Source organism: Lissotriton vulgaris, chromosome 4_1, assembly GCF_964263255.1.
Source record: "Lissotriton vulgaris chromosome 4_1, aLisVul1.2, whole genome shotgun sequence".
In the NCBI taxonomy this organism is placed as follows: Eukaryota; Metazoa; Chordata; class Amphibia; order Caudata; family Salamandridae; genus Lissotriton; species Lissotriton vulgaris.
This window is the reverse complement of record NC_141691.1, coordinates 2104689686-2104703419: the sequence shown is the minus strand read 5'-3', so window position 1 is coordinate 2104703419 and position 13734 is coordinate 2104689686. Positions and strand designations below refer to the sequence as shown.

The window sequence follows — 13734 nt, the reverse complement described above, 5'->3', positions numbered from 1 at the left end:
GTGAAGGGCACAAGAACAGTCATTTTACCACCACTTCCAGGTCGTAAGGAAAACAGGTTCATTTCAATTGACAATGTCAAATTACACAGGGTGGCCGATTCTTCATAGTATGACACCGACGGTCTCCTGTCCTTCGATTGTGAGAAATTCTGTTTTGGCCACTACATCTGATGCTGTGCTAGAGGTGGCCCTCGAGATGCCTGCAATTTCCAGTCCTTTACTAAATACTTTACCTATTAATAACATTGATGACATAGATTACACCTATCCAGCTGACTTATCGATGCCTGATTTACAGACTCGTTTGGCTACAGGCTCCAGGTTTTCATTTGACTCTGTTTCAGTGAATTCGAAAAAGCCCTCACGTTTTGCGATTTGTGCCACATTATTTAAAAAACATTTTTTAGTACCTCATTGGACATATATTTGGCTGGTGCTTTTTTCAATTTACCTTTTTATGTCAATTGGTTTTGTGTTTTATTTTTTCCGTCTTATCAATGGACACTATGTCGAGGAGAGAACATGCATTCGGCATCTTAATGGAACTTTGGCCCCACTTTCCTCATCGCATTCAACCCACAGACTGAAGAGAGACTTGACTTTTGTAAACATCACTGCTTGGCCTGTTCTTGATGGGATTGTGTGGGATGCGGTTAAATTTCAAATCCATGGCCCTACTGAAGTAGTTAATGTCCCTAATGTCCTCAGAGTGAACATGGGTGATGTGGTGAACCAAACATTCGTTCTGATGATTGGGATATCCAAGCCGTAGAAGCGCTGTTCTCTGATTTGAAATACTATGCTGCCTTTGATGCTGAGGATTTATATTTAGATTCTGCTAATTATGGTGATTTGTATTGCTTTCAACATTTTGGCAACCATTTTATTCATAAAACGAGTTCCAGAAGGGTTACTGTAAATTACACGCAGTGGGAACATTGCCCAGCCCCTTTGCAAGGCAGCTCTAGTACATTTTTGAAAAGGTACACATATTTTACCGACTTTAATCAATCAAGTCCTGAGTCGTTTTATTTCAAAATGACACAGAAGTCCATGTGCAAAGTTAGACTTACCGATACAAAATTGTTGTATTCGAAGTCCTTTCTAGATCAGTTAGCTGTTGAGGGCTACGAGCTATGGAAGGAAACCATTGACCTTAAATCAGTTTGGAGTTCTAAAAGTTGGCAGGTACAAGGCACTGAGGCTTTGCACCGTGCATGTCTCATCCCAAATCATATGTTGTTTTTAAATTCCATTGTTTTACAAACAACATGCTTTGGATTGGCTACTGCTAAAAAATTAAATACACCTACTATCCCTGATTTAGAGGAGTATTCTGGTTGGAATAATGTTACACAGTTTTCGATTCGAGAATTGCAAACACTATTGCACAATTCATCCTTTAATATTTCCAGTTTGGATTCAAAGGATTGGCTGATGTGGCACATATGCTCAGATTCTTGCAAACGTCGCTTTCTGGGTTTAGCTGACGGATTTTCACAGGTCAGGCCTGATCCCCGGTTTGATAGTGAGCATTCTGTCACCACATACTCAGTGGGCAAATTGTGTCAGAATTGGTTACAACATTCTACTTTATATGCTGTTAAATTACATCTTTCCAAGCTGACTGATGATGTAGATTGGAATGATTTCATAAAAGGCCCAGCTAGTGGTAGATCAAAAAGATGGGTCTATGCGATTTACAATGAAATCTGGAAAGCTTCACAAATTTAGGCTGCTAAACGTCTTAGAGCAATTGATCAAGCTTATTTGGAAAAGGTGCTTGCAGTTGTGGATAACAGTATTAACATGCATTCTTCCCGAATTTACACATTGAATAATATTGTGTCTTCAGTTGTTGATATTGTACATGATGAAGTGTCTGTGTTGTACCTTGGTCAAAATCAATTACGTTCCATTATGCAATTTGCGTGGACCTTACAGACCCTTAAGGCTGGTCGGGTGCCTTGGAATTACATAACCGTGTCCTATCTCTTTGCCCCTTTTAACCTGACTGAACAGCAGCGGATTCTTTCAATGCGTGATGCATCTTTTTCCATGTTACACATTGAGAGGTTGGAATCGTTACCATTTTCTGTAGCTGAAGCCACTTCTGCAACGTGGCTTATCCACGGGTTAATCACATTACCTTTTGCTTTGTACAAATTTACTAATTGTATGCAATATATTGCAATAGGCAGATATGAACCGCTAGGTAGCTCATTTCTCCATGAAGCATGATCGCTCCCATTTACTTATCGATGCATGAAAGACGACAAAGAAGTTTATCTTAATGGGGAGGAGTGCACAGAGTCACCTGATCATTCATTGATATGCAGACACATTCAGTTGCATGGTTCTTGTAACCAGGACCGGACGAATTTAGCCTGTGTTTTAAAAGGTACTCCGGTTCCCAAGATAGTTCCCACGTTCACTTTACTGGCGAATGGTAGTTATTTACTGTTGAATAACGATGAATGTTGTGGGTTAATTATTGGTATCGCTTATGTGGTAACCGTATCAGAACGTGTGGTGTGTTGCAAAAACGTTCTGTATCCTCCTACACATGGGAATTCAGCGGTTTCCATCTGGCCGCGCATCCCAACCTTGAAAGCAGAGTTCAATGGTATGAGTAGAATAAGAGCCCTTTTGTCTCAAAAAGAGGTGGTCCTGAGTTCGGCCCGAGAAACATTTGTCCTTCACATAGCTAACACGCGCACAGAGGTGCAAGCACTTTTAAATACTGATTTGCCATTACATTTTAGCGAGCTGGTTCATCAAATCTTTAATGCCTCCTCTACAACTGGTCTCGTACACTTTTTTAAAATAGTTAGTAGTGGTCTCGTGACTTACTTCAAAAAAATATTTGGAGTGATCCCTGCGTTCTTCCATTCTATATTTTCAAGCCTGTTTGGTGGCTTCCCTGTTTTGCTGGCGTTGGCTGCAGGAGTTCTGGTGGTATTTTGTTTTATTCAAAATGGATGCCCGTCCTGCGCTAGGAGCCGCTCAGCCCCTCCTGCCATGTGTCCAGCCTGTGTTTCATTGCCTGAGCTGCGATTTCGACTGGGCCATTGATTTGTGTCTCTGCAAGACGGTGTCTCCTGACGTCGACTTTAATCATCTGATGGGTCCCGTAGTGGCTCACGAGTTGGTTTGTTCTGGCGAAAGGATTATGGCCTTGGCAGCGATGCATGGACTAATGGGTCCGTGGAATATACTCGCAGCAGCACAAGATTTCTTGGCACAGAGCTGTATTGAAAACTCACCGAGTTGTCCTCTGATGTTGCTAGACACTCCGGTGCTGGATGAGCACGTGTGCTCTTTCCCACTATTAAATTGGATGGCTGAACTGTTTTCGGATGATGACAGTGATTTCATACTGGAGGCTGTTGCTGCATATTTTGCATATTCAGTACTGTCCTGAGAAGACTTTGGAACTTTTTGCTGATAGTACGTTCCTGATTGCAGTTTTTATTAGTTATGAGGGCTCTTTTCAGTTAAGAGACGAGTATTTTTTTTAAACCCCGGCCTAGTGCGTCGTATATAAGTGGGCCCTACATTTTAATGTTTATAACTTTTTAATCTAACCGATGTGAAGTGATCGCATCTGCTTTTGAAAGTGAAGTTAGCTCGTTCAAGTTGGACTCTGCTTTCATGTTATGCCCCTTTTTCTGGCCTTACCTTACTTTGACCGTGCTTGGATCATTGGGGGGTGTCATATAGTTGCTTCGTTCCTACATACTGTGTTAAGTTAGCATGAGCTTATTAAACGTTTAAACGCCATTTTTCCTTTTGCTTCATTTTGCACACGACACATAATTGTTATTGTAGCTTTCAACCTAGAAGAGCGTTGTGATTTACTTGAGAATAATATGTTATTACTCTGATATCAGCTTTGCTTGGTACACTGTCGGTACACTGTCTGCACAGTGAGTGCTGAAAACCTTCAAGGATAACTCAACACAGTGTTGTTGTAAGGTCTGATCTTTGCACCTCTCTAGCCATAACATAAATGCAGCTGTTGCCAGAATCTTGCTTTATGTGGATTTTATATTGCTTTGCACAGAGCACACCCACACACTTGATGGTGCTTCGCATGCAGAGAGCTGGTGGAAGATGATGTGATCCTCTGCCACTGAGATTTTGAGGTATGGGCCCGCCCTGCTAAAACTCAAAAGAGACCTTCATAGATATAATAGCCTATGCTAATTAGGGAGGGTGAGAAATAGGTGTTTCTAATTCCTACTCATTACAGCATCGTAGTATGCTGTCACTGTTCGCTTTCTAGTAACTATGCTGATAACTTTGTTTCTTATAATATGTTTGCTTGTATTATATAAGATACTGCATTTGAGAACCCGGCATTAGTAAATAAATATTTCAAATATGCACGTGTCCTCATTTACTCCGCGTTCTGGTTTGAAATGATTATAGAGCGAAAGAGTGTTCATGTGTTCCACAATACCTGAGGTATTCTAAGTTCATGGTCTTGTCTGTCTAAGCATTGGGAGTTTGTTATGACCAATGAGACACTGTAGCTAGCTTGGTAAGGGGATTTTGGGTACTGAGGTGAGTTTTGGGCCATCCTAATTCACTGAGGTTCCAAATCTCTATGCACAGTTCTGTAGGAGAACGGAATTCCCGCTACAATTCGTTCTGGAGTCAAACGTCTCCCCGCTTTCGACAGTAAGTGGCCAAGGTAGGTCACTTCCTGTCGACAATATTGGAATTTGGAAAGGGAGACTTTATTTCCTTTATCAGCCAAATGTTTCAACAATTTCACTGTTGCTTCTTTACAGCCTTCCTCTGTATCGGAGGCCACCAACATGTCATCCACATACTGGATGATCGCATTCCCTGCTGGCAAGATTAATTCATCAAGAACTGCCTTCAAGGCCTGGCTATATATGCTAGGACTTTCTGTATAGCCTTGAGGTGCGCGTGCAAATCTAAAGCTTCGGTCAGCTAATGAGAATCCGAAGATATGTCTACTATCAGGATGAATCGGGATGCTAAAGAAAGCATTCTTTAGGTCAATTACTGAAAAATATTTAGCCATAGGGGGAATCATTGTAAGAATTGCAGTAATATCTGGTACCAATGGGTATTGTGGGACCACTATTTTGTTGATCGCCCGGAGGTCAATCACAAAACGATATGTATTCTTATAATCTGGAGCACCATCAATCGGTGTCTTCTTCAGAATCGGTAGAATCGGGCTGTTACAAACGTTAGCAGCTGTCTCTTCTACTACACCTCTTTTAATGAGGTCACGAATAATGTGCAACAAGGCCTGTTCACCTTCCGGTGAAATCTTATACTGAGGAATGCGGGGAAGCTGGGCATTAGGTTTCAAGGTTATTGACACGGGGGCTATTATTAACAGACCAACATCAGTGTCCCCTGTGGCCCGCAGTGTCTGGGGAATTGTAGAGAACTCAGGGGGGAAGGTTTCATTTTTAGCAAAGTATTGAGCTACTTTCACAGGTGGTTTCTGCATAGTCAGAAAAACACCATCAGGGGAACAATAAATACATGCATTTAATTTCTTCAAAATGTCTAAACCCAAAAGGTTTTCGCCACAATTAGAAGTCAAGAGAATAGGCGTATGCATGGAAACGGGGCCTCTGGTAAAAGGCAGAGGTTTTTGAAACAGGGCTTACCACCGGTATTCCAGAGAATCGTACTGATACATTTTTTTGGCCAGACAGAGCAGCCCCTGGGACCAGTGTATGGGCAACTGAACTATTCATTGCCCCAGTATCCACTAGAAATGTTCCCGATGTACCCAACAGTTCTCCTTGTACATAAGGTCCCTCCTGGTCGACTGGTACTGTAATTTAGCCCCCGCTCTGTCCATGGCTGTCTCATGCATAATCCTGTCCATCATGCTTTTCATCCTTATAAGTCTCGTTGTAGTACTGTCTATTCTGGGGGTCATCAAAATAATTCTTTCGAGAACCCTCATGTTGCGAATCCTCTCTTTGCATACTATTTCGGTCGATATTTCCTCGACCCCTTCCCCGTCCTCTACTAGGACCTTTCCTTGCCAGCAACAGAGGGCAATCCGCCCTCCAATGTCCTTCCTGCTTACAATAGGAACATTGATTTATCCCAATGTTCGGGGGACCTCCTCTACCTCTTCCTGCTACTGTACCCCTCTGAAACGAGCCTCACACTCCTAGCGCTGACGTTTGTCCTCTACTGACTTGCTGCAGCAGCAGTCTAGTTTTTATGTCCTTAGTCTTCTTCTCCAACTTTTCTTTGCTCTCATTTTCTCGATGTTCATAATATTGGGCCATGCTGAGAATTATGGACGGAGCAGCCGTAGTCCACGTACTCTCAGCCGATTGGAGACGGAACATAACTTCTGGGAGCAAATTTGTAACAAATCTATTCACAAATAACCGTGTCCCCTCTTCCGTGGAGAGGTCCTGTCCACTAAAATCTATAAAAACCTTTTCAAACCTAGTAAAGAAATCTGACACACTTTCATCTTTCTTTTGTTTACACGCTGTTAATTTATCCCAATCGACTTTTCTAGGAGGGAGAAGAGTCATCATGAACGTAAGAATTTTATCTGGTACTGCTAAAACTTCATCCCTAGGTTTCTCACCAGGCTTCCGTTCCTTATCCCAATTCTTTAATTGATCCCATGTTCCTCCTAATTCGGGAACATGGTGCGTATCATGTATCTGTCTCCAGATGTCTACTGGGATCAGGAGACCAAAAAATAACTCAATATCAGCTCTGGTCATAATAGCGGAATTGGCGGCCTCGGTCAATTCCTTATAGTAAGCAGTAGGATTTTTAAGGGGGTCAGGGAGCTGAGCTTTTCGGGTGAGGACCTCGCTTCGTTTCCAAGGGGTATAGACCCATTGTTCCTGAAGCCTAGCGTCCACTCGGGCCCTAGTTACTTGGCCACCGTTATCCCTTATTTCAGGTACTTCAGGGAAAAAGAGAGGATGCACTTCTCTCATGGGGTGCTGTGCTCCCCACTCGGCGCTCTTTCGGTGCATCCGTTCCCGATAATGCAAAAGCGTTGCTACATTTTGATATACTTCATCAGTTTGTAAGTGAAATTTATGAGCTCGATCCCTTATATCACGCAGTATTTGAGGAGGGAGTCCTTCCTCAAAGCACTGTTCCCATAGTGAAATTAGTCGGATCGCTATGCTCTCTAAGGCCAGCTGTTGTGCAACTGGTTCGAAATCTTTCATGGTGCTCCAAATGTCCTCCAAAGTGTAAATAGCAATCCGCATCCACTGGGATGCCTGAACTATTATGGCTCTCCTTTCTTCCGTTCCTAACAACGACCGAGTATAAGCTCGTTGATCACTCAAGTCAGATAGAGGTCGTTTGGGCGTGGTATCTAAACCAACTGCATTTCTGAGATCTAAATCGGTCTGAATCGGAGGGGAGAGAAACACAGGGTGCAAAGGAGAAGGGACAGCCACGTCCGGCTGAAGGGATATCAAGGGTGAGGTAGTTTGTCGAAGAGAGGGAGGGGAAAGTAAAATATTATGTCCTGATCCGTCAGTTGGGGCCGTGACAATCGTTCCCACCGGTGTTTTAACGGCCGATGCGGCTCCCAATTGGTCAGCTCGTACCAAAAGCACAGCTGGGTACAAGCCCTGAGGGGCATAAGGGGGAGGTGGTCGAGCTTCCAATAAATCTTCTAACTCGTCTCCTGTCTCTGGTCGAACCCCATAACTTTTGTCTGTTTCTAAACGAAACTGTCTATCCATCCGTTCAATGTTTTCTTCCACCTTCCCCTTATCGTATGCCACGGCCTTCTGAGTGATTGTCTGTACTGATTTAATCTTTCCCAACTTCTCTTCTCTAATCCGTCGTCTTTTTGCCTCCTTTAACCATAGGTTCAAGGAATCAAACATCGACTGACGGCTTTTCTTCATAAACAATTTGTTTTGTATATAATTAATCTTTTTCTCATCAAAAGACCCCGTGAGAGGCCATTGTAAATCAGAATTATCTTTGGTGTACTTGTGCCAAAGGGTATTAAATAAAATTGGCTGCAGACCATGTTTTACAAACATATCGAAACAGGGACTGCCTTCGGGAGGGGCAGGTTGTCTTTCTTTGAGCCGTGTTCCTCGCCGACAGCAGCACCCAAAACATATTTTGCTAAAACAAGGCATTATGATAATAATCACACAATTCTATTCACAAACTTCAAAACCCATTCATATTCGGACGCGTCCTTCTCATCACCCACTCTCTCACTTTCTTCCAATTGTTACAATAAAGTGCTGTAAAACAGTGCAAAGCAATAACCCCTCAGTATTTATTCTATACAAATGACGTCTTCAAAAACTAAACGAACAGAGCCCGTCGACTCTTGTTCAGGGAACGATTCAAAAGAATTCCGGACCAACAAAATTCAACAACAAAAGAAACAGTCACCAGGCAGGCGAACTGCGAACCCTCTTACAGGCCATCCCATGGTCCTGTTCTGGTTGGGCCGGGCGTCAGGGCACGTAGCTCCAGAACCCTAGCTTACCCAGTTGCTCCCAGGGCTTTCCCGAAGAGGATTCGGCCGAGCCAGTAACGCCGTACACCGCTAAGGCACCAGGTGTAGTCTCAAGTTTTCATAAAACAAGTCCGTGAGGTATCAACCCGTACAGCCACTTCGCTGCAACGTCAGACCCTCAAATTCCCTCGTGGTCCGGCCACCATCAAAAACAGTTAACTGTTACCGAAGAAAAACACTTCTTCCGAGTATTTCTTATCCAATCCAATCACAAAGTCACTCACCTGGTGCACTCAGGTCGATTGCGAATTCTCCACTGCCGACACCTAGACAGACTGACACAGTCTGTTCTTCTCTCGGGTTAAGCCAGTTGGACTCCGGCGTAGGGTCTTCAGCAGCTGGGAGAGATACTGGGCTCGAGAGTGGAGTTGTTTGTTTTCATACCACAAACGGGTGTTTCAAATAAGGATCCTCTTTCCGTCCACCCACTTGGCCAGAACTCCTCCTTGTCCCTTCACTCCTGTTTACAGGAGGGGACGACCCTATCGCGGAGTCCCGGCGGAGTCGCCAACTGAAGGATTCAAAATTAATACTAATGGACCATACTCACCAATAGCCCATATACCAATATCATTAATGAGAATTCAGTCGGCAATGGAGAAAGTTCAATCGTTTATTCAACAAATACAAGCCCTGACAGAGGAGCCTCAGTCTACACGACCCTCGGAGGTGCGCAGAGGAGACTGAATACATACAGATGATACAAGGCATATATACGTTTTATACACCTCACGAAGTCGCCTTACTAGGAAAGATACAACTTGTCAGTGAGCCAGCAGGAATATCCATATAAGGCACAATTGATTGCAAGTAGCCTAGGCCTAAGCTATTCCGGGGGCAGGTCAGTAAGGTGCCTCCCTGTCTATCTGTAGCCCGGGGAGTACAGGAACGGGCTCTGCTAGAATGTGCGCATCCCACAAGAAGGACAGGTGTGACCTTGAGTTTCCCTGAGCTACAAGTTAGCAAGTGGAGCAGACAGTTAAGCCAGCCATTGTGGTTTCATGCAGAAAGCTTAATCACGTGATTTCAGGGAAGCAGTATTTGTACATAGAGAAACGAAACAGAAGGGTTTCGGTCATATCAATAGGCCTAGGTGAGCTAGCCTGAATTATCTTACACTACATTAATACAACAAAACAATACAATGCTAATCATACAGTTATACGGTTATATTGTATATATTAGGCCAATAATATGTGATTATCGAATTCATATCCCATCACCCCTCCCAGAGACCTCACTAAATTCGCTGACTTCTTAACCTGCCTTAAAAAATATGTGCAAGACCCTCCTCTGTCCATGCTTCCCCCCGCAACACCTCTTGCAAAATCCGCCGAGGGTGCCAAGCCTTTCACAAACCTCCCATGCTGGAGATCAGGGCACGGGTCGACCTAGCCCCACTACCATGCCATCAGCGCATACTAACAACTGTGTGCCTATACCACCAAACTCAGTCCTGCTAGCTCCCCCCTCCTATGGCTATTGAAACTCCCCCTACGGCTCACGCCTCTAGCAGTCATAGGCCTACTACCATGCTACCAGTACATGCCAACAGAAGCGTCCATAAAACTCAGAACCTCCTGCCCGCAAAATCATCCCGCCCATATGGTTATTGAAACTCCTGCAAGGGCTCAGAACAGTGGTCGTCCTAGCCACACCACTAGGCTACCTGCTCACCCCGTCAGAATCACGCCCATTCTATCGGCACCCTGCCCACAAGTGCTTCCCTCTTATAGGGATGTTGATACTCTCCACCCCAGGAGGACTGAACTAAACCTGTGATTCCACAACACCATTCTGGGTCTAAAGAACCTCCTGCACCTTGCCAAACTCTCTTTCTCGAATCTCAAGCTCTCGCAGAACTCTACCCTCCCCCCTTGCTCCGAGCCCTTCCTTCACCCATTACCGCTATCCCTGAGACACCTGTGCACCCGCAAGCTGCCCTGCCACCTCTCGGAGGAGGAAGTCCTGCCCTCCTCCTTACCTACAATCCTACCCCTATCACGCCTAGTCCTCTAAACCTCACAGAGGAAGTTGCAGCCCTCCTCTCTAGCCACGAATCTGCCCTGACGACCCCTTGCCCTTTAGACCTGAATGATGAACACCCTATCTGCACGGTTGCAGCCATCCCCAATAGACCCTCTACCCTCCGCAATAGAGGAGTGGTCAAAAGCAACATAGCAATAGTACCTATCTCTGCCCCTACCCACGACACACACTTCAACCCCCATCTAGCCGGCCTCCTAATTAACTGCTGTTCGGCAGTAAAGCACACCTCGAATGTCGCTGATCTCATCCTGAGCAATAAATCAGACTTAGCGATCTTGACAGAATCTTGGCTCAACGAATCCTCATCACCCTGCCTAGCCCTCTTAGTCCCACCCAATTATAAAATCGTAAGACTAGACAGGCAATCAAATAAAAAAGGAGGAGGCATTGCCTGCATCTATCGCTCTACCCTCCTTGTTATGTAGTTTAGTTCCTACATTCCCAATAGGCTCTGCGCATTGGAATAATATATCCTATAGATGTGACGTAGGACTTAAGTCGACGAGGTCTCTATCAAATATATTATACTTAATTGTGAGTGCCAGCTAGCTCAGAGGTCACTAGAAACTTTCTCGAATACACAAGAAGGGATTAGTTTCTGACTACCGCATAAACATGACAACTTTGTTTCCCCAAAATAAAACGTATCTTCAGAGTCGAGGAAACAAATATGTAAATATTTCACTCAGTCAATTGTGCATGCTTCATTTCATCAGAGGTGCAGAGAAATAGAGAGATGGGCGTTTTCAATAAAATTATTTGTTGAACAGTCTTCTTTCTCAAATAGAAGAAATGAACTGCTACAATCGTAATACTGGGAAGGTCTAATACCGGATAGAAGTGGTTTGGACAAAATCCATGAGGGAAAAGTTTTTGCTGTTTCTGACATTTCGCTCAATGTAGCATATAATGCGTACAGCAAGAAGAGTATTATAAAATAATACTGTAAAAGCATGGTATGGTTTCTAAGCCATAAAATACATACATAAAAACCAAAGACTAAAAGTACTCAACTGGTGCTTCTAAAATACGCCTACCCTGATGTACCTAACCTAAGTCTAATATGAGGGAAGAACTTGGGGCCAGATGTAGGTAGGCTATTACCGGTCGGTAACGGACGAAATCGGCCGTTACCGACCGGTAATAGACTTTTCCTTTGTAGGTGGTATATTTACCGAATCATCATTTACAGATTCGGTATTTAACGAATCCGTAAAAGAGATGTAGGAAGCGCTTGAAAGAGTGCTTTTGTGCTTTAAGGATTCGTTATTTACCACCAACTATTGGTTGGTGGTAAATAAGGCATTCCTCAGTAAATGCAAATCTGTGCATTTACTCCTGTGCCATGTGACAGACATACATTCCCTGAGGGCATGTATATATGCCACATGTGCACACCAGCACTATTCAGGGGTGCAACAGGGTGTCAAAGTGACACCCTGTCACCCTTGACTATTTCCCTATTTTACAGAATTTGTATTTACCGATTCGGTAATTGACATTCATCCCTATGGGCCTCCAGGCCCATAGGAATGAATGGCAATTACCCAATCGGTAAATACCGATTCGGTAAATACCGAATCTTACAGATTCTGTATTTTTTACCGAAATTTTATCTACATAGCAATTACCGATTCGAAAATACCGAATCGGTAAAATACGGTATTTTCGAATCAGTAATTTACAATTACCTACATCTAGCCCTAAGTGTGGAGTAGCATAGGTTTAGTTTCTTTGCCAAGAATCTATCTAAGATTTCTCTTAGGGTCTAATCAGCTCCGTACCTTGGTTTAGAATGAAGGAGGTCTGGTATCTCTGTCTCGATTTCCCAACACCCAGCAAAGGGAACCTTGGAAAAACTGGAGCTGGATTCTCAGTGAGAGAAAGGCAGCCTCTCTGACAGGGCGTCAGCTGGAGGGTCGGCTTCCTTCGGCAATTGCTGTAGCGAGATGCGTTGGGAAAGTAGATAGTCAAACTGCTCCAAACCACTGTGTGTGGGCATATTTATACCTTGAAGGTGCCTGGTTTGACGTAAAGTCGGACATCATAACGTCACCAAAGAACCCCAAGAGTATGGTAGTTCTTTGAAAACGTCATGATTTCTAGGACAAATCAATATTCAAACAAGCATTTGCAATGCAATAGGTCTCGCATTAGGAAAGTTTGAGCTATTTTTATTGTAAATGACAATTTTTTTATTTATGTATTGGTTTTGAAAATAGCGAAATTAATAGCTTTGTCATTTACAATGCCAATAGTTTTAACTTTCGCACATGTGACACCTATAGCATTTGTACTGCGTGGTTCGCCAGAGTTACCGCTTATGAAGCACAAATCGTAAGAGGACCCGATTTTAGAAGTGTTCGTTAAAACTAAAGCACGTGGTCCGTGAACCGTGAGCCTCGCTTATCATTGTCAAGTTTTGTGCGATAGTCAGTATGGTGCAGCATTATGGCGTCAAATGAAGTCAGGCGTCTGTGATGTTGGTGTCGCGATAAGTTGGACAAACTTGCAAACACAGATATAATTTATTCAAATGAAGGCAGCATTACATAACATATCCCAAAACATTTTAATCTGTAATACCTACACAGACTTAAAGAAAATGTAGCACTGCATCATGTAACATAATATCCCCCGCTTATTTGTAGATTGTAATACCAACAAACCTAGCCAACCCAAAAAACAAGAGCAGAATCAAAGAAATGCGCGCATATTTCCACTGCATCTGCAATGATGGATTAAAAGACAATGCAGCATTTGTAAAGCCTGTGCTTCGATAAACCTAAATTGCTTGTTCCTAATTTGTAATCCAAAATGCACACATTACAAGAATATTGGGCGTATGGTGTTGCGGATGTAGCGTGTGTTGCGTGTTTAAAGCATACAAAAAACATCCGAGGGACGTGCTCCTGTATCGCCACGGTGAACCCCAAAAAGCATACATTAAATAAAATTTGTGCCAAGCACGGATTCTATTTCAACAAGTGTTCATTGTACATTGAAGCGGCGAGCAACTTTCTTTTAGCAACCCAGGCCCGCTCTCGGTTTCCTTAGATTATCATTGTAATCTTACTTCTTTTGACTGATGTCGAATTCCAGAATCACGCCAGCAGGTGGCAGAAGATGCAAGC

The 13734-nt window shown here is 43.5% G+C and overlaps 1 pseudogene; it reads left to right on the top strand.

Moving 5' to 3' along the window:
• Positions 1-1920: 1920 nt before the first annotated feature.
• On the top strand, positions 1921-13383 carry LOC147725130 (uncharacterized; annotated as a pseudogene).
• The last annotated feature ends 351 nt before the right edge of the window (positions 13384-13734 follow it).